The sequence below is a fragment of the Adiantum capillus-veneris genome, chromosome 28, assembly GCF_014529385.1.
Source record: "Adiantum capillus-veneris isolate H3 chromosome 28, ASM1452938v2, whole genome shotgun sequence".
NCBI classification, from domain to species: domain Eukaryota; kingdom Viridiplantae; phylum Streptophyta; class Polypodiopsida; order Polypodiales; family Pteridaceae; genus Adiantum; species Adiantum capillus-veneris.
Window position 1 is genome coordinate 43,257,969 of NC_140958.1, and position 25,682 is coordinate 43,283,650.

Here is a 25,682-nt window from a genome sequence, read left to right on the forward strand (position 1 = left end):
TATTGGTTGTGGTTCTTTGGTCATGCTGTATGGTTACGGCTCCATGTAAAAGCCGGATGTACTTGTCTTGTACGCTTGGGAGTTTACGTTGTTCTGGGGTTCCCTAGAGGGTGAGGCTGTCGTGAGTGGCAGTCATGATAGTCTTGGTGGCATCCTTCGGGGTTATGTAATCGTTTCTTTTTGGTTGTTTGTGGTCGGATTGCAGCAGTATCCGTTGTGTATGAGCTCCATGGCTCGTGTTGAGCATGGACGGGATGTAATCTGTTCTTTATTATGCTGATAGTAAAAACACCACTCACATGTGTGCGTTTGGCCAAAAAAAAAAAGAAAAAGGTCTCTTGGGATAGTTGCCTATGACGTTAAAATTCTCCCCCCCCGCCCCCCCCCTCCCCTTCCTTGCTCTCTCTCTCTCTCTCTCTCTCTCTCACACACACACACACACAGTGCACACACACACACACATGATAATGGTTGTGGTGTGTGTGCCCGATGAGAGGTGAACTCTCTCTAATTTTCTACTTCATTAAAAATCATAACAACTCTATGGAGAGCTTACCTTTTTTTCTCTTTTTGCAAAACTCACAATTGTGAGTGAATTATATTAACCTAGCGAAAAAAATACAAGTTCCTGCCATGCTCAAGCTGAGCCATGATAGCTTCCCTAGGTTAACCTTACATCGACTGATGGGGGAAGTACGTGTTCTTAGGCCATTGCCACACTTTCCACTTGAACTTGGATTCATAGTTCGGTAGACACACCTCGTTTAACCGTTCTAGCACTCTATTGATCAACAACCTTTCTATCCCATTCAGATTATACTGCAGAGCCAGCTGGTCCGTTCTTTTCCAACCACATCTGGTGTGATCCCAAAGTTGACCAAGGCATTTGATACCTTTGTTATTAGATTTTCTAGCAACTTCTCTCCAAAACAGGGTCAAGAGGATGCTTCCAACCTTGGATAACCAAGGTGGCTCCCCTGTCTCAGCGGTATGGTAGTAACTTTTTTGTTAGCCTTACGTTGGGATGTCAGTTGTATTTTGTTGGTCAGTTTGTTGATATGGACGCCATGGCTCGGTTGGAGCATGGTTCAATATGTAATTCTTTTTGGTTTATTATCAATTAACACACTCACAATTGTGAGTTTTGCAAAAAAAAAAAGGTAAGCAAATACATTATGTACCATACTTGTATACCATATCAACTAAGATGCGGTCAAGCACTGGTTTCTATTGCCAATGCATACACTTGGCCACAATCAACAGTGATGTATTATAGCAAAAAGCTTCTTTATAGGCTATATTTCAGTCAATCATCCAATAATAAAAAATCCATAGTACCATATCCTTTGGTCAGAGAGCAATCCTAAAGGCTTAGCTAGCCAGTGAACAAAAACTTCAGAGCAGCCAAAGGTTCAATATCACAAACAAAATGCTACCAGGCTATACAAATAAGTTCCATCAGAAGCTTTAATGGGTGGAAGCTACCATCTCGTGGCCATGTTGATGGGATGCATGATTGGCATTAGAATTGCAACGATGGAGCTAGCAATAGTAACTTAAAGGCATGACTAGTTCCACACACTAGAAGACTCATTGATGAAGGTACCAATTTGGTTGTTTGCACCAAAAATTGTCTAGGAGTTTTGGACTAGAAATTATAGTGTTTAAGACGATGCTAGAATGTGCGACGAGGACATGAGCACAAACATGTCCGTAGCTCTCATCTACAATTATCAACACACCACGAACGGAATTGATGTATCTTGGAAGGTATAAGTGTTCTTTTTGTGGTTATAGTTTATGATAAGTTAAAACTGTCTAGAGCTTGCTTGAGTACAAAAGAAAATTTTGTTCTTAAAACAATGCTTATTCTTTTTTTCCCCCCTAAACTTTAAGAATAAGCATTGTTTTATAGTTTTTTTTAAAACAATGTTTATTTTTAAAATAGTAATAATAAGAATAAGCAAGGACTCCTGTGAATGGAATTGGGCCGTCAATGCGATGTTGGTGAACCTGGGTCATATGTGCGCATTTTGAAACCCCTCGTATCTTCTTGGTCCTACGGATGCCCTAGCTCGGATTGTGAGCCTCTTTGATCCAGGCTGCTCACATGCAAGGGGATGCAGAGAGAAAACCAGCCGCGTCCCCCCTGCTCAAACCCTAGGTCGCTTGTCTCAGAAAGAGCCCTTCATTGAAGGGTAAAAGTGCCTCCGAAGGGTGTCGAAGTCTTCAAAAAGCGGTAGTGGTAGGAGGTCACGATTTTAAAAAACCTTCTTTGGAGGGAATCAACATTGATTCTAGACTTGGAGAAGGGTATAACATTGAAAGGGTCCTCCTTTCTAAATATCATGCATGCAAACTGTCTGATTGTCGATAAGAGAGATACGGAGAGATAGGGAGAGAGAGAAGGCGTGTGAACAAGAGATGATGAGGGCAAAGAGGGGAAGAAGGCAGAAAAAGAGCACCCACCCAAAAACTCCAACAACCTCTATAGCAACATTTGATCATGGGGTCCAAGAAGTCACTTTTCTATTGATGTTCGCTGCTCCTCTCTCTCATCGAGTGGACCTGATGAGCTTGCTTGCGCATTTTCTCTATGTCTTTCCTTCTCAGTGCAATAGAGCCCGCAATGGTTTGCGATGGACTCTCTCTCTCTCTCTCTCTCTCTCTCTCTCTCTCTCTCTCCGCCTCTCTCGTTTGTGCCCTTGGGGCGGGGGTGGGGTGGATGCCAAGTAGAGGGCCAAGGAGGAAGGTGAGGCGAAGAGGCCCTGAGAGGCACGTGGACCAAGCCACCGTCGGGACTAAGTGGCACGGGCATGGGAGGGTGGGATCTACAGCCCACAATCCCCTCACCGTAGATCCCACCCTCCCATGTCCGTGCCACTTAGTCCCAAGGGCCAGACCAGTGGAAGGAATCTTTGAGTTATTGAATTTTTTAAAAACTAGAGCGAGTGTAGGTGTGCCAAATTTTTGCAAGTGGACGTATTGACAAGAATTTGGCAATATACCTTGCAGAACGCAGAGATAGGCACGTGGCAAGGGATTAGCGAGGGTCTTGGGCATTTGTCTTGTCTCCACTCTCCACAGATTCGTTTGAGCGAGGTGGCACCGATGGACGTAGAGGATCAAAAGCAACTTGTATGGAAATGTCAGCAAGATGCCCTGGTTAAAATTGGAGATCAAAATACAAGCTAGACTTCATGAAGACAATCTTTGGACCAATGACAGCTGAACACAATATATTGTATTTCTTGCCTTTGTAGCATCTTCAAAAGATTCCGATTAATGCATCTTTTTCCGAAATCGAGCACACATACTAATGACAAAATTACTTTTTGTTCTCAAGACAAAAGTATTGCTTTACTCCATTCTGTTGTTTTGGCAGACCAAATAGATTTTCCGAGTAGGAGGAAAATGTTGCTTTAGAGTGCATTCGCACGAGACGCAGGGTAGCATGTCCTTTTATCAGCTTTTTTGTCTCTCAACGAGGAGCAGGCTTTGAGCGAAGCGAAGAACGCTTGTTATTTTTTGCAAAAGGATGCCACTCAAAGATTAACTTTGCCAATTTTGGGAGAGTTAGGTTGAAGAGGCAGCGTTGAGGAAATGACGACAAGGAGCCATGACACCATGAAAACATTGCTTGCTCTCTTGTGCGAAATGTACCTTAGAAGGTATATTAGTGAGACTCGCTTCGCCTCACCTCAGGCGGAGTGGCCGGCAAAAAAAAAAAGAGAATTTATTCAGGAGGAAGTACAATCACTATCAATATTGGAATGGCTTTAATGATATTTGATAAGTGGGTTTGCAAGTCTTTCTTCACACATCTACCTTTCTATACACACACATGGCAACCTCTGTAGGAGCTAGCAGTTGTGAGAATAGTGATAGCTAGTCACCTCTCTCTCTCCCTCTCTCTCTCTCTCTTTTTTTGGGCACTTGCTCTATTGCAAGCCATGGCCGCCATGCTAAAACTTTCCCTTTGCGCTTGCTCCATTGTAGGCCACTATCGCCATGCTTAAAGCTATCCACCTCCCTCGTTGTCACATGGTGTCAGACGACCCTGTAATAGACAAAAGAGAGAGCTGAGAGCGAGAGAAGATCAGGCTCGAGTAGCAATAGGGTTGGTGCATGGACGGTCTCTTTATGCACTCATATGTAACCTCAATATTGAAGTTGGAAAGAGGTAAAAGGATAGTGGGAGCTCCACCCGCCTACATCATGCTATGCGATTCCACAGAAGCTCATGAGGCTGTCACCGAGCAATGCGAGCACGTGGCATAGCTCCATTGAGAGGGACCACCTTTTCAGCTTGGAGGTTGCCACTAAGCACCTGGCAGAGCTGGTGCAAGGGCCCACACAGCGGCAATTGGGCACGTGAATTGTCGGAAGCCGTGATTCTGCCATGGAGGCTCCCACCGAGCACTTGGCAGAGCTCCACTTTGTGAAGAGCTAGTGCAAGGGCCCACACATCGGCAGTTGGACACTTGCATTGCTTGAAGCCGTGATCCTACCATTGCTGACCTCCTAGAACCGCTCTGAGCGAAGCTCTTGCAAGTAAGGCTTGTCAACACCAGGATGGGGAGAAGCATTGGTCATGGTAGACATGATATCAGAAATGAACGCGATGGCAAAAGCTATCGTAGCAGACATGATCGACATGATGATGCAAATTGGGGTATACATATCGACATGAGAGAAGGAAGACACCATGAAAAATTAGGAGGAGCAGCGCTAAAACACACACAAGCGCGCGCGCACACACAAAAAGAGAGAGAGAGAGAGAGAGAGAGAGAGAGAGAGAGAGGGGGGGGGGGGAGAGAAATGACATTAGGATGCCTTGATTGATTTGTTGTGAAAATGGTGTAATTAAACAAGAGGAGCAATGTTGTACATCACCTCCTATCGTCTCTGATTCAAAAATCTCCATATCATCTCTCCTCGAAGCTTTTGCCAAAAACTCTATGACTTTTCATCACAAATGAGATTTTGCAGTAAAAGATGTGTCTATGTGAAAACTTGCACATTATAAATAGAAAACAGAGAGATGCATTTCGTGCTTTTGCGATGCTTGTGATCCTGCAATCAAGAGAGAGGCCATCGCTTTGCATCTGTTGAACAAAAACTAGAGCTTTCTAGCGCTGTCCTTGTGGGGAAATCCTACAATCAATGCATTCCAAGAGTCCACACTCCAGACAGGAAGCTTTTTGAGAAGTTCCGGTGCTCTTTGAAGTGCACCACATTTACCAAACATGTCAACCAAGGCATTGCCAAGCATGACATCTTTTTCAACAACCCCTGACTAACAATATCAGTGTGAATTTTTATGCCCATATCAGCATCTTGCTTTGCCTTCAAGCTGCACGTGTAGGTGATTGCATTTGCTCTCTTTGCATCTACTGAAAACAACCCAGAGCTACCTGGCCTTGCATGCCTTCAAGATGCACGCGTAGGTAATTTCAAGTGGACAAAGTCCATCACTTTGCATCTGCTGAAAACAGCCTAAAGCTTTTTGTCCCTGCTCTTGTTGTGGGTATACCGCAATCAGTGCATATTAAGTGATGGCGGAAGGGACTGCAGCTCTCTCTCTCTCTCTCTCTCTCTCTCTCTCTCTCTCTCTCTCTCACGCACACAGTACCTCGATTGCCTCTCTCTCTCTCTCTCTCTCTCTCTCTCTCTCTCTCGGAGCTGGCGATTGCCGCAGTGCTCCTCTGTGTGTGTGGATAAATAATGTATTTAATAAATAAATATAGAAAAAAACAATGATTTAGTGTAAATTGAAAGTAATATCCTATGAAATTGTATATATATGGAAAAATAACAAACCTGAGCATTTTCTTAAATTTTCCATCCATCCAAGTTTTTTTAAATTAAATTGTAAATATTGAGTATATTATAAATCGCATATAAATACATAGAAGTTCTCTCTTTACCTCGAGCAACATACATTAATTAAGTTTGAATAGAGAGAGATAGAAGAGGGACGGGCGAGCGACCGGATTGGAAGGAGGCCTACCCTCCAATTCCTAGTTGCTCTTGTCACTTGGGTTGATGTTTGATGAGGCACCAACAATCACAAGAAGATTTAGAAATTTTCTCATGTAGGAAAATTGAGTCTTTTCCAATGTTTTTCATATAGTGAATAACATCATGAGCTTATGCTCGAGAGGCACCACATACCTAACTAGGTACGATTGGGGGCAAGGGGACCCCCCCCCCCCCCGCCCCCAACACACACACACACACAGGGCCGGTGGTCCCTTGCCCCCAATCGTACCTAGTTAGGTCTGCGGTGCCTCACTCACAGAAGCTCATGATGTTGAGGTAAGTCACAATGTGGGAATTATTGTGAGAATTTGTCCAAAATATCTTGTGAATGGAAACTCTGCCTTGTGAAGAAGCTCTATTTGTGGGTATGTATAGCTCTGCCGCTGCACTCAAAAGGTTTGAACTTCTAGGTCAATTACAGCTGGAGCAATTTGTTCTTCTACGGAGTCGAGCTTTGCTGATAGCTTGTGCAATTTCTATATCATCCAGCTGTGCACCAGCAGAGGAAGGAGACCGTGTGATCTCTCTGCTTAAAGCTTCAAGCTTCTCCTGCGACTCTAGATCAGGTTTACCTGCTTGCTCCTCGATCAAAGAGTTGCTCATGTTTGAGCACAGCTTCACTTGCCTCTCTCTATCTCCCATGGGCGGAGACTATTCATCTCCCATTGGATCAACGTTTTCCAGGTCCGGCTTTCGCATTGTTGCTCAGACTGTTGAGAAGCTCCCCGGCCATGTTCAAGCTTGGCCGTGTCCACCAGCTGCGTACTCCTCATGGAGAAGGAAGAGAGAGAGAGCGACCCTTGCTGCAGTATGTGTGTAGGAGGATGTTGGAGGTCGGAGAAGCACAACGAGGAGTTCAAGCAGCATTGCAGAAGTCCTGGAGTATCGTGTGTAGGAGGAGGTTGGAGAGGGTTTGAGGTCGGAGAAGCAGAAGATCAGGTGAGAGAAGGACGACGAGGAGCTCAAGCAAAATTGTAGAAGTCAAGGCGAGTGCCTTTTGATTGGCGGGCAGCCAGCCTCACCTATATCTAACACGGGCATGGGAGATGCGATCAAAGGCTCCCATCACGTCTGTGCCCCGACATTAGGCGCGCACCATAGATCATTCCCGAGTTTACAAAAATAGCCGAGTTTACTTTTTCTCGCCCCGATACTTTTGCACGCCAAAATTCCACGGAAACGTGTACATTTAACATGTGACGTGCGCGGGAGAGGTGGATAAGCCACATGGCCCTCAAACCCCAAGTTGTGTGTTCAATCTCGAGGGGCGGGGGGAAGGGGCGAAGTAAACTTTGGGTACCCGAGTTTACATTGTACTTGAGTTTACATTTTTTTCGAGTTTACATTGTCCACGGAAGCCCGAGATCTACGGTCCTCAATCGTCCCATCCTAGATCCCCTCTCCTCCCATGCGAGCGTGAGATATAGGCGAGAGGCAACCACTACTGGGGTTTGCCTTTGGAGGCAAGGAGAGGGAGCAGCCTAGAATGCTCTGGAAGCGGGCAAAGGTTTCCTCGTGTCTTGCAGTTCGAGTGTGGTTTTAAGTTGCTGCCAGCAAGAAGCCCTTTGCGATGCCGTGTAGGCCACTTGCTAGATGATGTCTTGCTATCGTGGACGTCACATGGTGCCATGGATGATGGCGAATGTGAGAGAGCACTGAGCAGTGGGAGAGACTGGAGGCAACATTTGTTCCCAAATGGCAATCCACACCTCTCATTTTAACATATACATATAGAATATATAGATTGTTTTGGGTTGCTGCCAGCAAGAAGCCCTTTGAGATGTCGTGTAGGCCACTTGCTAGATGATTTCTTGTTATCGTGGATGTCAGATGCTATCGTGGATGATGTATATACATAGTCTAGAATAAAAAAGAACTGAAATAAAAAAAATACTAGTACAAGCTAGGACTATGTGAATGTGGCAGCTAATACAGAAGGTGCCTAGTACAATGTGTAGAGCATATATATATATATACACATTGTACTAGGCACCTGCTAATACAGAAGGTGCCTAGTACAATGTGTATATATATATATACACACACACACACACACACACACACACACACACACACATATATATATATATATATATATATATATATATATATATATATATATATATATATATATATATATATATATATACACACACATTGTACTAGGCACCTGCTAATACAGAAGGTGCCTAGTACAATGTGTAGAGCATATATACACACACACACACACACACACACACACACATATGTACTAGGCACCTTCTGTATTAGCAGGTGCCTAGTACAATGTGTGTATATATATATATATATATATGCTCTACACATTGTACTAGGCACCTTCTGTATTAGCTGCCACATTCACATAGTCCTAGCTTGTACTAGTATTTTTTTTATTTCAGTTCTTTTTGATTCTAGACATGGTATCAAATTCACTATGTTATAACAGCTTGGTTTCATAAGTCATTTTGGCCTTTTGAAGACGTTAATATATCATTTCATTTCATTTCATGCTCTCATGTAATGGACTTCTCCCTCATGCGCTCCATGCAAGTCGTCTTGATCATGAGGGGCGAGCAGAGCTCTGTGCTGGCGAGCCCTGTGTGTGTGTGTGTGTGGACCCCTTTAAAACCTATCCAATAACATTCAAACACATTATGAGGGCCACATGTGAAGGATCATTTGAACATGTGTCTTTTATGTTTATTAAGTCATTTGGTTGAATTGAATACTTCAAGGACCTAATCTATCAATCATGGAAACGTTGATGCCTCTTGAGAGTTATCTTTGAATTGAATACTTCAAGAACTTTAGTCATTTAAGCATGTTATAAACACCTCAAGCTTTTGGGTAAGGTTCCCACTAACACTCAACAAACTAACAAGCACCTCATGCTTGGGTAGGATTCCCACCACAAGGTCAGCCCTAGCTTGCCTAAGGTCAAAGGACTTTTGAACACTAACTTTTCTAGGTCTTTAATGAAGTTAACCCTACGTTCTTTAAGCTCCATTAGGTAGCATTGCTCTTTAACATACCATCTCTCATTTGGACGCCTTTTAACCTTGACCTCGTGTTGAGACAGATCCATAACCACATGTCTATATTCTAACCCTTGTTCCCATTTATTCTTCCATATTAAATGATTATTTTAATATGAGAAAATCATTTGGGTTGGTTAGATATTAGATTTTATGACATTACCTCTCTCTTGAAATCATAGTCGTCCTTGACTATGAGGTAGAAGAGATAAAGTCTTAATCATTAGTCTACGTTTCTTAGCGGGTAGAGGATCCCTTTTCACCCTGCGACATCACTCCAGAATGGATAATTAGTCCATTTGGTGCTTGGGAGACGTAGGTGCCGCAAGCATGTCTGCTCTTTAGTCCATATGATCATACTCCCAAAGTAGAGTGACAAATTCTACTTGGTGTTTGAGTGACGTCATCACAAACATGATTCTAAGCATGCATACTATTTAAATTTGTGCACAAAAGAGGATTAGTCTTATAAGACAAAAACATTGTTCATTTAGAAAGCATTTACATTTGCTTACTCTAGTGCAACATTGTAAGCATTGACAAGGTTCATACTATCCTTAAGCTGTATTCCTTGCATCCATCTAGCATCTTCAAATGGATAATTTTTGAACTTAATAAGATACCGTCAGATAATCTTACCATGCCGTAGTGCCTTGTCTTCACGCTAAAGGATAACTTCGGGTTGTAGCACCTCGTCTTGGTCTTCGATTTCTAGAGGGTCTTCAATAATTGGTTCTATTGGTGGCTCTCCTTTGTAGGGCTTAAGTAGGCTCACATGAAAAGCATTGTGTATGAGCCAATGGTTGGGAACCTTTGTTGGGGTATAAAGCCCAATGTGGTCGCCTAGGTAAGTGGGCGGGCCGCTAGGTATGTACACATATTCTTTTGTAAAAACCTAATAAGAACTCACTATGCTCTACACATTACAGTAGAGCGAGTTCACCATATCATCATGCTCTTCTTCTCGTACTCTCTCTCGCGTTGCACTTCCGCTCGTACTCCTTCAACTGGTATCAGAGCTCAGATCAAGGCTCGGGGCAGCACTGCAGGAGGCTAGAGTCACCAGCTCAGATTGGAGTGAAATTCAACAGGCAAAGACACGGCCCCAAATCTTGTGGGTAAGCCCGTAGGGCTTGGTGTGCTCAGAATTTCATTCTGAGGTCATCTCGGTCACCGTTCGGCTTCGACAATGTTCTGCGCAGGCCATTTTCGACTACGTGGTCTCAGCGGGTGCAGATCCGACTCTGCAAATTTGGGGTTTTCGGCCTACGACTGCAGGTGCTGAGGATATCGACACTTCCAGAGTGTTGATTTGTGGCTGTCTACACATCGAAGGACGGCTCACAGTTCTTGGAGGCGTGTCACATACGACACGGGCGCATCTACACACAGACTGTAGGCGACATCCACTAGTTCATCAGGTAGCTTGTGTTTGCTGCTTGATATTCCAGATTTCATCCTGACATTGCAGGTACTTTCACATGGGATGTATTGTCAGAGATGATGTATGTCTGCTGAGGGTTTGCTGGCTGTGAGTCACACAGCAACCAACCGCCGGAGCGGTTACAGCATACAGTGGGAAATTTGTGGATGTATGACTTTGTGGGAAGTCTATGTACTGTCAGATTTACTGCAGCCTTTGTTGAGGGTCGAGTGAGGTTTTATTGAGCTGGGGGATTCTCGAATGTTGAGATCCTTTCGGTGATACAGGTCTTGGAGTGATCCCTCGAGCACCCTTAGAGAGGCAGCTAGGATGTATTGACTGTGAGTTAGATAGTTGGGATTGCATCTTTGCTTTACTGCCGTTGAGGCATTGTCGCACTCTATGCTTACAAGACAGTGACAGGACAGTCAGAGGCAGTACAGGTGCAGGACAGGTTTACCCACAGCTTACAGTGTTAGAGAGACAGTGGTTTTTTGAGCTGTTTTTTGGTCTGTTTTTAGTACACCAGAGCCATTTTACAAAGGAGACTCTGCTAAAATTTTTGCAGAATCTGAAGCTTTCTTGGTTCATTTGACAGGTTGATATTGGTTCAGAGGTCAGTTTATAGGGAAAACTCTGCCGAATTTTTCCCAGGAAAGTAAACTACTGTGAAGCGTAGCTATGGCTGGATCACAGGACACTGCTCTTTACAATATCAAGAAGCTGGATGGAACCAATTTCCCATTGTGGAAGAAGCAGATTTGGCATGTGTTGGTACAAAAGAAGCAGATAAAACCTATAAAGCTCAAGGGGATAAAACCAGAAGATATGGACGAAGATGAATGGAGCGAAATGGATGAATTGGCACTTTCTACCATTATGCTGACTTTGGCAGAAAGCGTTTACTTCAATGTAGCAGACGAGATGTCGGCTTATCAAGCATGGTTAAAGCTGAGTGATCTTTATGAGAAGCAAAGTGCAGCTTCACAGGTATACTGGCTTAAGAAGCTTGTTGACTTGAAGATGAAAGAAGGGACACCTATGTCCAATCATCTGAATGAATTCAACACAATCTATAGTCAGTTGTCAGCTCAAGGTGTCAAGTTTGATGAACCTGTTAGAGCTATGTTCCTGTTGATCACATTGCCGGAAAGTTGGGACACTTTTCACACAGCTTTGAGTAATTCTGCACCTCCAGATGGTTTGAACATAGCAGGTGTAGAAGGAAGTCTTCTTACTGAAGAAACCAATAGAAAGACAATGGACAAAGGCAAAGGAACAGCCTTAGTTGTCAGGGGAAGGACCAAAGAAAAGTACAAAAATGTAAAGAGGAATCTGTCTCGTAGCAAGTCCCGCAGTGCTAAAGGCAAGAGTGACATAGAATGCTACCATTGTGGCAAGAAGGGTCACATGAAAAGAGACTGCAGAGAATGGAAAGCAGAAAAAGGCAAAGAGGAAGCTGAAGACCATGGTGAGAAGAACAAGTCCTCGGTGAAGATTCAAGAAATAAATGTGACAAACACTGTTGCAGAGGATGACAGTCTAGTGTCAGGAGACATCTACTTCTTGAAGAATACAATGGACTCAGTTCTTCTTACAGCATCTGATGGAAATGCACTGAGTGACTGGATTATAGACTCAGGGACATCACTTCATGTGTCTCCAAACAAGGAGTGGTTTACCTCTTATGTGACCACTAAAGATCATGTTCGGCTAGGCAATGGGCAGACATGTGAGATCTTAGGTGTCGGAGATGTTCAATTGAAGTTTCAGAATGGCTCTTCTTTCACACTGAAGAATGTGAGACATGTTCCCGCAATTACAAAGAGCTTGATAAGCACAGGTTTACTTGATGATGCTGGCTACGTCACCACTTTTGGACAGAACATGTGGAAGATATCCAAGGGTTCTATGACAGTAGCACATGGAGTAAAGCCTGGAGGACTTTACATGATTTATGTATCAAATGTCTCTAAAAATGTAATCAATGTAACCGAGCAGCCGAACGTTTCTTTGTGGCATAGCCGGTTAGGACATATGTCCAAGAAGGGAATGGAAATATTGTCTCGTTCTGGTTATTTGCCTGGCTTTTCATTTAATGATTTTGAATTCTGTGAACATTGTCTGTATGGTAAGCAAACACAACAGCCACATAAGCATAGAAGCAGTAGAAGAGATACACAGTTGGCACTTGTTCATAGTGATTTGTGTGGACCTATGCCTAACCTATCTCTAAGGGGAGCTTCTTACTTTATGACATTTATGGATGATTACTCGAGGAAAGTATGGGTTTACTTTCTCAAGCACAAGGATGAAGCGTTTAGTGTTTTCAAAACGTTTGTGACACTTGTGGAGAATCAGAGTGGCAAGAAGCTTAAATGCTTACGCACTGACAATGGTGGAGAGTATGCTTCAAAGGCCTTTCAGGACTTTTGTGAGTCAAAAGGTATAAAACGTGAACTTACTGCTCCTTACAATCCTCCTCAAAATGGTGTTGCTGAGAGGATGAATAGGACCATACAAGAGAAGGTCAGAAGTATGTTGTCTAATGCACAGCTGCCAAATGGGTTTTGGGTTGAAGCTGTATCAACAGCTGTTCATCTTGTAAATAGATCTCCTAGCAAGGTTTTGCAGAAGGATTCAGTGCCAGAGATGGTATGGTCAGGCAAAATGCCCTCATACAAGCATCTCAGAGTCTTTGGCTGTGAGGCATATACTCACGTTCCAAATCAATTTAGGAACAAACTTGAGCCAAAGAGTAGAAAGTGCATCTTTCTAGGCTATGGTAATTCTGGTGAGATGGGGTACAGACTTTGGGATCCCAAATCCAGAAAGGTTGTCTGCAGCAATGATGTTCACTTTTATGAATCCAAATATCATTCTAAACCAGAGAGGGTTGAGGAGATTAGAAGAGTTGTCTTCCAAGAAGATGGACCTGCACGTGCAAGACAAAATGTCAGGGCTCAAGAGGAGCAAGGACAGGATAGAGTGGAACCACAGGTTGTGGCTGAGCCTGAGCCACCTATTGTGCGTAGATCTGGACGTGTCACGTGACCTCCTGATAGGTTTGTTCCATCTATGAACTATGTCATGTTGACTGATTGCAATGAGCCTTCATGTTACAAGGAAGCAGTGCAAATGAAGGACTCCGGGAATTGGCAATTGGCTATGCAGTCAGAGATGATAGCTCTGCATAAAAACAAGACATGGAAGCTAGTTAAATTACCACAGGGCAAAAAGGCTCTACCTTGTAAATGGGTTTACAGGTATAAGATCACCGCTCATGATAGTCAGCCAAAGTACAAAGCAAGGCTTGTTGCCAAGGGCTTTAAGCAAGAACAAGGCATTGACTTTGATGAAGTCTTCTCTCCGGTGGTCAAGATGACTACATTGAGATGCTTTCTTGCATTGGTTGCCATATTAGATTTGGTGTTGCACCAAATGGATGTCAAGATAGCGTTCTTGCATGGTGATTTAGATGTGGAAATTTACATGCAGCAGCCAGAAGGGTTTGTTGAGAAAGGCAAGGAAGATTGGGTATGCCAGTTGTTAAAGAGTCTTTATGGCTTAAAACAATCACCGAGGGCATGGTACCATAAATTTCACAAGTTTATGCTTTCTCAAGGCTACAAACGTAGTGAGTTCGATCACTGTCTATATACAAAGAAGGCTAAGGATGGTAGTTGGCTGATCCTTATTTTGTATGTGGATGACATGTTGATTGCTGGAAAGCACTTGGAAGAAATTTCAGCTTTGAAGTCAAAGATGGAAAAATCGTTTGACATGAAAGACATGGGTGAGGCAAGTCATATACTTGGTATGTGCATTGAGAGAGACAGATCAAAGAAGTTGATTTGGTTATCTCAAACAGAGTATATTGACAAGGTTTTGCAACGTTTCAATATGGAGAAGGGAAAGGCACAGAGTGTTCCATTGCCACCATATGTGAAACTTAGCAAACAAGATTGTCCTGTGTCTGAGGAAGAACAAACTGAAATGGATAAGATTCCATATGCGTCTGCAGTGGGTAGTTTGATGTATGCAATGATTGCTACTCGCCCAGACATTGCATTTGCAGTGGGAGTAGTAAGTCGATACATGTCAAACCCAGGCAAGAAACATTGGGAGGCAGTGAAAGGAATATTGAGATACCTGAAAGCTACAAAGAGTATGCGTATATGCTATGGGAGTCAGGAGCTAAGTGTAAAGGGTTTTACAGACTCAGATTATGCAGGTGACTTAGACAACCGAAGGTCTACGTCAGGGTATGTCTTTACATTGGCTGGTGGAGCAGTATCATGGCGTTCTAGATTACAAGATTGTGTTACTCAGTCTACTACAGAGGCTGAATATGTTGCAGCATCAGAGGCATGCAAAGAATCAATTTGGCTTAATCGACTAGTAACAAATAATTTGGGAATCAAAGAAGAGATGCCTGTGATATATTGTGATAGTCAAAGTGCTATACAATTGGCTCGCAATCCAGTTTATCACTCAAAGACAAAGCATGTGGATGTGAAGTATCATTTCATCAGGGAAATGCTCGAGGATAAGCAACTTCAGCTTGTCAAAGTTCACACCACAGAAAATCCTGCTGATCTACTTACAAAAGGACTTCCCTCAGAGAGCTTTGCGCATTTTCGCAAGCAGTTAGGTGTAGGGTAGTACATCACTTCTCTACATCTCTTGTATATTAGCTTGTATAGTAGCTTCTCTCACACTTAAAGTACCACATTGGACTTTAAGTGGGAGGTTGTTGGGGTATAAAGCCCAATGTGGTCGCCCAGGTAAGTGGGTGGGCCGCCATGTATGTACACATATTCTTTTGTAAAAACCTAATAAGAACTCACTATGCTCTACACATTACAGTAGAGCGAGTTCACCATATCGTCGTGCTCTTCTTCTCGCACTCTCTCTCGCGTCGCACTTCCGCTCATACTCCTTCAACCTTGAGTTGATAAGCCATGTCATTGATTGGCTTCAGAGTTTGAAAAGGACCATAATATCTTTTTGCTAATTTAGCATAATACTTTTGATGGCCCATAGGATTTTTGCCCGTCATTTGCCTCAACCGAGCTTTGGGAAACCATCATTTTCTTTGAATGTTATGGCCTTTCTGTGCTTGTCAGCAGTAGATTTTTGCCTTTGTTGAGAGATGGATATAGCCTCCTTAACCTTTTGAAAAGATTCTTGTAGGTCGCGGCTATACTCATCAGCAACGAAGATCTTCCTATGTACTTTAAGTAGCAAGGTACTTTTAGGTCTTCCCTCTATGATCTCAATAGGTGCTTTCTCAATAGTAGTATGGACAGTATTATTGTACGCTTACTCTACAAGGGGTAAGTACTTCTCCCATTGTGATCATTGATCTACTTCTATAACGTAAGTCTTTGGTAGATCGAGTATCGTAAGATTGGCTATCTCACTTTGGCCATCCATTTGTGGGTGCTAGACCGAAGAGAAATTCAATCTTGTACTTAGATTTTCAAAGAGACCTTTTCAAAAATAACTGGTCATTCTAGGATCTCTATCTGACACGATGGATGTTGGTAATCCATGGTGTTTGAAAATATGAGATATGAAGATGGTTGCCATTTGGTGTGCCTTAATAGTCTTTTTGACAGGAATAAAGTGTGCTTGCTTGCTAAACCTGTCGACTATTGTCCATACTCCCGTATTTCCATGGATAGACTTGGGTAATCCAAAGATAAAATCCACGGATATACTCTCTGGGTGAATTAGGGATTGGCAATGGCTAGAGTGATCCAGGTTTCTTCCCTCCATCATACTTAGTCTTTTGGCATACCACACATTTTGAAACATACTCTTGTATGTCCACTTTCATGGTAGGCCAATAGAAGTATGTCTCTACTCCTCGGAGAGTAGGTCAAATTCCTCTATGCCCCACATAGGAAGGAGCATGTGGTTCATACAGGACTTTCTCACGAAGGGAGTGAGAAAGGGTAACACATAGCCTATTGCCATGGAGGAGATAAACATCCTGTAGGGTGAATGGTTCCTCTTTCTTACCCAAAGCAAGGGCTGACATTACATCTTTGAAGTCAGGGTCGATAGCATACTCATCTATCATGGAAGATAGATCATTGTGAGTTGCTATAGACACCACATTGAATTTGTCGTGAAAGTGCATCGACCACTTGATTGTGCTTACTAGCAATGTGAGCAATATGAGAATAAAATTGCGAAAGAAAATTGCCCACCTCATTTGTTTGTTGGAAAGCTTGGTTTATGTCATGAAGTACTTGAGACTTTGGGGTCTGTTTGTAAAATGAATGGAGTCCCCAATAAATAGTGCTTCCATGTATCTAGGGCATGTAGAACAGCTAAAAGCTCTTTCTCATAAATGCCCAAGACCTGTTCATTCGTATTGAGCCTTCGGCTCTCATATGCTATTGTAAAGTGTGAGCTTTGTCCTAAAGTGCGAGTCAAGGAGAAGAGAGTGGATTTATCCCACATGCTGTGGAGTAAGGCTGTAGAGCTACTTAAAGCTCATTTCATGAATGAATAAACAACAACTCTATTTTGCACTACATGCTTGTCTATGGCGAGCTTGTGCTAAGCTAAGTCAATACTCAAGATTGTGTTTATGAGTCCAAGCTAATTCTATCTTGGAACCTAATTCACTTGAGTGATAACCTTGCTTACACACACACACTCACACATTGACGCTATGTTTCTCTTTCATCCACCATAGCTAGCACGATCCAATTCCTAACATATGGTATCAGAGCTTTAGGTTATGCTAGCTAGGATTGTCGTGTGTTAATTATTAGCATCTCTAACTAATTAAGCACTAATCTCGCTATGTGTGGGCATGTCCTTGGCACACCCAAGAGGCCACTACCCTCCATGGCTAGGTAGGCTTGATTAGGAGAGCGTAGGTGCATTGATCTTTAGCAATCTTGCATATTTCCGTAATATGTTTGTGCTTCCATTTACACAAGTAACCAATTGATCACCCCAATGATCAATTAGTGTCTTGATTGATTGGTCACATCATTTAGCAATCATCTCTCTTCAAATCTATGTGCATATAGTGTCGATTTTTCTACTTTTTGCATTTGCAATTAATCCCTGCACTTTCATTATCAACTTGTATCATTTCCATTATCTTGAAGCTCTCCTTGCAAGCTCTCCATAGAGTCCCTAAACACTCAAATCCGAACTCAGGAGCCCATTCATCTCCATGCCCAAATCTCTTTCTAAAGATAGGTGTGTGTGTGTGTATGGAAGCCTGCTAAGCTCATTTAACATTTCATTTTTCGGAGCCTCTTCACAAGCAAGCACGTGAGCTTGTTGGCTAGCCCAAATTAGGTAGTCCATTCTTGGCATTGGGGTCCGATGTTCAAATTGGCAGATCCAAAGTGGGCTAGGTGGGCGGACCCAAATTCTCATTAGAAAAGGGTTTTGTGGAGCTGGTGGGTCCACTGGGGAGGAGTCCCACAGCCACGTCTTAATCGGAAGCGCGCTCTTTTTTCGGCTCCACTAGCGGGCCATCCCGCGGTATTCTTCTTCCTCTTACCTCCGCCCCTCTTGGGACCCCCTTCCCGCACTGCCTCAGGGGCTCCAATCTTCGCCCCTCTTGGCCCCCCTTCCCGCGCTGCTCCCGGCCTCAAGAGCTCGAACCTTGTAAAGGCTTTGAAGCCTCCCAAGCCACACAAGGGCATGAAGGCCTCAATTTTTTGAAACTTCAAACCTTTATCGAGCATCCAAGGGCTGCCAAAGGGGCCATTCTCACCGACTGCGGCATTACCAAGCTTCAAGGAGTTCTTTCAAGCATCAAAAGCAAAAACAAAGAGTTATTTCCCCTATCTGTGAAGAGGGGCTTCACTGACAGTGAAGAGGAGCTTCACATTGAAGGGAAATTCCAAAGTACACATTGATCTTGCAGCCAATCACAACAAATTTCTTGCAATGTATGTAATTGTATTTGTCTACATGGATGATATTATGTGATTTTGTAATGGGATAGACATTGGCATTGGAGAGTCTCCAAATTGCTAAAATCTCTCCATGTGTGAAGACTTTGTGACAATGAGTATGAGAAACACCGCATGCTTGGGCTCTCGGAGTATGACCAAGATGGAAGAGAGCATTAATTTTTGCATAAACCTTTTCATAGGATATTTTAGCATTTTGTTTTATGTCATTATGACACATGGAATAAAGCTTGATTGCACAACAAAAAAGGGGACAGAAGCACTCGTTCGAGGGGAGGATACGAAGTTAGACCATGAAGCAGTTGAAAGCAACAGTAGAAGCAACAAAGGCAAGAGACCTGATAGAGGATCATCTCACATAGTAGAAGACAAAAAGGATGAAGACGAGAGCAACATTGTCTCTTATGAAGACCCATTTTGAAGATGCAGACTCTCTACTTGTAGGGGAGGACTTTTTTCTATGTGGATTTCATCATCCTGTGTGGATATCACTATCCTTTGTGGATTTTTCCTGTGTGGATTTCATCATCCTTTGTGGATATCACCATCCTTTGTGGATTTTTCTTGTGTGGAATTTATCATCCTGTGTGGATATCACCATCCTTTGTGGACTTTATCTTCCTGTGTGGATATCACCATCCTATGTGGATTTTGTTAGCCTATGTGGATCATGCATCTTCAGTATCTTGTCATAGTCCAAACCTCAAGGGGAGGATTGTAAAGTGTGAGCTTTGTCCTAAAGTGTGAGTCAAGGAGAAGAGAGTGGATTTATCCCACATGCTGTGGAGTAAGGTTGTAGAGCTACTTAAATCTCATTTCATGAATGAATAAACAACAACTCTATTTTGCACTACATGCTTGTCTATGGTGACCTTGTGCTAAGCTAAGTCAATACTCAAAATTGTGTTTATGAGTCCAAGCTAATTCTATCTTGGAACCTAATTCACTTGAGTGATAACCTTGCTTACACACACACACTCACGCATTGACACTATGTTTCTCTTTCATACACCATAGCTAGCACGATCCAATTCCTAACAGCTATGGCATGCCCTTCTTGAAGCAAGACTGCTCCAAGGCAATCACCACAAGCATCACATTGGACCTCAAATGGCTTTGAGATATTCGGAAGCATGAGGACTGTTTGAGAGGTAAGCTTCTCTTTGAGTGTGTCAAAATTTTTTGCTCCTTAGTAGCCATGAATACTTAGTGTTCTTCTTTGTTAAGTCATGTATTGGTCCTACTATTTGAGAAAATTTTTCTATGAAGCGTCTATAGTATGCACACATACCAATAAATCTTCTTTGTTCATGTAGATTCCTTGGATTAGGCCATGATTTTATTACCTCTCTAAGTTTGATGGATCCATACGGATACCATCTTGAGAGATAATATGACCTAAGCCTACAACAACAACAATAGGTCCAAGGAGAAGGGAGTTTACAAAGGTAAAAACAAACTCTCTCATGAAGAGCTTAAAGCTTTTTGCAAGGACCATAAGTATTTTAAGTGTGGGGAGCAAGGACATGGCTATCGTTCTTGCCCCAAGAAAAATGCTCGCAATGAGACTGCTAGGGCTTTCACCATCGAAGCTCCAAAAGAGGATGCTCATTGCAAATGATTTTCTCTCTCCAATGCTTGGGGAAAGGTAAGGGAGCATGATGCCTTCATCTTGTTTGACCCTGGCTCTACTCACAACTTCATATCAATGAGGTTGGCCACCAAGTTGGGCATTCAAGCTTTCAAGATGGGAGATCTTGTAACGACTGACACAGCTTTCAAGGGACAGCAAGCCTCCGTTACTCCCTTGATTGGGAAGTTGAGACTTCATGTCCAAAGCCATGTCGACAATGAAGACTTTTTCATCTCTCCTCTCCAACATGAGGATGCTATCCTAGGGGCACCATGGTTTGATTGCATGGCTGTCAACATGAAGTTCCCTGAAAGGAGAATCTACTTCACCTACAAGGGAAAGAACATGTATATAGATTCTAATGAGTCTGGTCGTACTATACCACTTATAAATTCACCAGCTTTTGATAAGTCAATGAAAAGCTAGATTTTTGTGTACATGATTTTTATCAAAGAATCCACTAATGATGCTAATGGTTTATCAAATGAAAATGGTAGGAATCAAGAAGAGTTAGAATTGTCTACTTTTCTAAATGGATTCCAAGATGTTTTCATCGATGATATCCCTATGGACTTACCTCCAAAACGAGGGGATGATGACCATCGAATTGAGCTCCTACCTGGAAGCTCACCGCCTAACAGGCCTCCTTATCGAGTTTTCCAAGCTCAACAAGAGGAGATCATGAGGCAAGTACAAGAATTGATAGACAAAGGGATGGTGAGGCCTAGCTCCTCTCCCTTTTGTTCTCCATTTCTTTTAGTGCAAAAGAAAAATGGTATATACCATATGTGTGTGGACTATTAAGCACTAAACCATACCACTATCAAAAATAGATTCCTTGTGCCTCGGATAGAAGATCTGTTTGACAAAGCTACAAGGCTCTACCTACTGCAGTAGGATTGACCTTAAAAGTGGCTATCATCAAATAAGGATAGTGGATGAAGATATCTTAAAGAACGTGTTTCGCACAACATTTGGTCTTTATGAATATCTAGCCATGCCTTTTGGCTTGACCAATGCACCAACCACATTCAATTGTTTGATGGAGAAAATATATAGACCTTATCGCAAGTTCACTGGAGTGTTCTTTGATGATATCAACATCTACTCCTTGGAGAAACACAAGCAACATCTCCAAGTGATTTTTCAAGCATTGAGGGAGAACAAGATTTTTCTCAACCAAAAGAAAATAAAAATTTTCCTTCAATAGATTCAATAGTGCCTTGGGAAGAATTTGGGCATTGGCTTTCCCCTTTGCATCATTTTTGTCTTTGTTTTCCATGGGTTTGATATTCCGTCTAGCCCTTTGTTGGAAATTGATGCGGGAAGCAACCACGGTGTGGTGGATTACTTCGGTGATAGAACCAAGCCGTTGGGAGTTGACATACTTGGCCATTTCTTTAGGTAGTCCCACACAAAATTGTTGCTTTTGCTCGACGAAGTCTATCTTTTGAAAGATAGTAGCCTTGAGATGTAAATCCAAAACTTGTCCACATATTTGTGAATAGACTCATGTGAGAGAAGCTTCAAACTGCACCATTCGGTAAGTACTTTGTCCTTTGCATCACTTACAAGGAATTGCTTCATGATAGAAACTCGTAGAGTTTTCCATGTCTTTGGGGCTTCACCATTGCCACGAAGGCTAGCCCACCATTGATGAGCCAATTTCTAAAAGTGCATAGCTACATGGTGTAGCTTGGAGGACTCCGTGAAGGCCACGTCTCCAAAGGCCGCATCAAATTGTTGGATGAAGGATAATACTTTGTTGATGGCACCAAAGGTGCCATCATAGGTGAGAAAAGAGATACTCTTTCCTCCCTCTTTGAGCCTCTTGAGCTTTTGTGATCTTCGCCATATAGGGTATGATTTGCGATGTCCTCCCCTCTTGTATTCTCTAGGAGAATAGCCATAACTTTCATCAGGAGAGGAGGAAGGTGAAGAAGAAGGAGAAGAGGGTGACCTCTTTCTTGAACTTTTCTTCCTTTGTTTCCTCTCTTCCCTTTCGGAGCGACGAGAAGAAGGGTTGTGTGTTGACCGTTTCCTCATGGGAGGAGTTGGCGATTGTCTAGACTGCCATCTTCGTGGAGACACATCTTCAGAGGAACTTAGGGATTCATCACTTTCTTGTTCTTTGGATTCCTCCTCTTGTATGTGAGAGAGTCTCCTTTTGGGGGACTCATCAAGAGGTCTCTTAATCTCTCTCTCCTCTTGGAGAGGAAGGGAAATCCCATAAGCACGAAGTTGTTGTGTAACTTTGGCTTGCAAAGTAGGGTTGCCCATAGCTTGATGCAGCCTAGTAACAAGCTAAATGATAAACATGGGGGCATCATCATTAGCACCTTCATGTGCAAAATCAAAGCGAGCAATGTTCATTCTACTTTCTTGGTTATTCTCAGCCATGCTAATTATACTTATGTGTTTACTTAGTGTATTCTTTGGCAACGCAAAACCTTAGTTGCTACTCCTCTTAGCCTTTGAAAATAAGCACTTAAGTATCTACACCCACAACTCAAATTGGTTAATTATAGAGAGTAGTGGGGTGGGTCTAACATAGAAGAATTGCGGAGGGATAGATCCTTGCAGACTTCTTATGGCTCAATAATGGTAAAGCCGTAGGCAAGTCTAAAAAGGCTTCTCACAACAATCAATTGTTGCAACTTTGTGAATGTTTGCAGCATCACATTTTTTGTTGAATGCATGAGCATTAGCTGCTTTTTTTCTAGGCCTAACTCTATGTACATAATTCCTTTTCGTAGTTGTCCCATCTTTGATATCATAGTCATCGGCCATGGAATCCTTCTCTCTATCATTTTAAGTATGAAGAAGAAGATATAGTAGGTTGAATGCTTTTCTAAAGGGGTAAAGAGGAGCGACAAATAGGGCTTGAAGTGCCAAAGTACACCTAAATTATTACACCATAAAACGTTGTTAGAATGACCAACAATAATAAAGAGAGTGAAATTAATGTTGATAGCTTTGATTTTTCTAATGAGCAAGCTACTAGTGATGCCCCTATGCTTGTTAATTACCTTGTTTCTAGGCTTCAAAAAGCCATGGAAAATCCATCCCTCCAAATTGAAGTGCAACAGAAACTACGTGCTCATGGGATCCTCCAAACTCTCCACCATGACGAGAGAGTACCCTGGAAGCCTCCTTGCGAGACTTCATAAGAGGCCTCTCTTTGATTCGGGAAGAATAAGAGGATCCATACGAAGGGCTCAAAAATTTACTTCTTGATGACGCATCTCCTTCCCAAAGGAGAACTCAAGAGCCCCCACCAAAGGAATGAGAAAGAAGTGAGTCTCCTGCCACCTCGGCGGAGATCTCTCCACAAAGACGGCGTGAAAAATTCTCTCCATCACCTCCTAAACATAGAAGACCATCACACTTTTCCACACCATAATTCAAAGAGGGATGACAGAAAACAAGAGAAGGAAAAGGCGAGAAAGAGGTCACCCTCTTCTCCATATTCTTCATGCAAACAAGGAGGAACAAGGTGAGAAAGAGGTCACCCTCTTCTCCATCTTCCTCAAATTCTTCATCTTCTGAAGAAAGCGATGGTGCAACTTTTGAACCATCAAAAAGAAGAGGCCATAGAAAATCCTATGCCGCATGGAAGAGGTCGTCCAAGATCAAGAAGTTCAAAGAGGAGGAAAGAACATCTCTTTCCTTACCTATGATGGCACCTTTGGTGCTATGGACAAAGTCTTGACTTTCATCCAACAATTCGATGCAACATTTGGAGATGAGGGCTTCACAGAGTCCTCTAAGCTATGCCATGTACCTATGCATTTTCAAAAGTCCGCCAGGCAATGGTGGTCTAGCCTATGGTAAAACGGTGAAGCTCCACAAACATGGAAAGCTTTAAGAGCTTCCATCATGAAGCAATTTTGGCCACCGATGCCAAAGGCAAAGTACTCACCGAATGGCGAAGCTTGAAGCTCTCTCCCTACGAATCCATGCACAAATATGTAGACAAGTTTTGGGACTTACATCTCAAAGCCACTGTCTTCAAAAAGATGGATTTTGGAGAGCAAAAACAACAATTTTGTGTGGGCTTAACTGAAGATATGGCGGATTATGTCAACTCCCAAAGGCCACATACCATATATGCGGTCATACACCATACCATGCTGGCTTCACGAATCAATTTCCAAACAGGGGCTAAGAGAAATCTTAAGCCCACGGAAAACAAGGGTTCCAATGAGCCTAAGGGGAAGGACAATGTCCAAAAGTCTCATAAGGGCAATTCCAATAACAACAAAGCTAAGGAGAAGGGAGTTTACAAAGGCAAAAACAAAATTTCTCATGAAGAGCTTGAGCGTTATCGCAAGGATAACCGTTGTTTCAAATGCGGCGAGCAAGGGCATGTGTATCGTGCTTGCCCCCAAAAGAACACCCGCCATGAACCTCCTAGAGCTACCTTGGTCAAAACCCAAGAAGAGGAAACTCACCACAAAGGATCTCCTCTATGCCGTGCTTGGGGAAAGGTAAGAGAACATGATGCTTTTATTCTCTTTGACCCTGGTTCTACTCACAATTTCATATCCACAGAGATGACCACCAAGGTAGGCATCCAAGCCTATGAGATGGGAGATGTCCTACCCGCCGATGGTGCTTTCAAGGGGCAAGAAGCTTCAGTCACTCCCTTAATTGGGAAATTGAGGCTCCATGTCCAAAGCTATGTGGACAAAGAGGACTTCTTTATTTCTCCTCTCAAGCATGAGGACGTAATCCTAGGGGCACCATGGTTTGAACATATGCACATCATACAGCCTCTTTACATATTAAATGATGGTCAGCCTCCACAAATGGTTTGGATCTCACCATCTACCACATGTCCCCCCCCCCCCCCCCCCCCCCCCCTCTCTCTCTCTCTCTCTCTCTCTCTCTCTCTCTCTAGGATGGGCCACACACTTGTATTACCAAGTGGTAGAGTTTGAGAGTATTTAAACGCAAGCGCGTACACACACACACACACACACACACACACACACACACACACACACACACACACACCTATATACAAAGATGTAAACACTTATTTCCATCTTTCACTTTCTTTGTCTCTATTTATAGGAGCTCATGGATGCTCTTAATGCAATACCCATCCCAAAGTATGGGTTCTTAGGCATGTAAAGACTCTATCATCAAAGTGGGTGCACCTTGGCTCTGAGTCCAAGAGGTTCAAGCTATGAGAGCGATGCTCAAAGTCCAATGTTGATATATGGCACTATGCTAAGTCAAAAATATGCAATGATATCACAGAGAGCATTGCATCACAGAAGATCGATTGAAGCTTCATCCAAAAAAGGACTATGTTGTGATCTTTGCACGTTTGGATGGGATGCAAAATGTTGCTACTAGAAAGTTATCTAGTGCATGGCCACCAAAATAGGATTGGATGGTGCCTCATGAGCATGCAACCTCTTCATTTGCATATGTCAATGTGGATGTAATGACCTCAAGCTGAGTCCTACTAAACAAAAGGTTTGTGTTGTGTAACTTGCAAGGATTTCATTAACATGTTCACGAACACGCACACATGTTAATAATGTTGAGTGATCACTTTTTAAAAGTCGTGA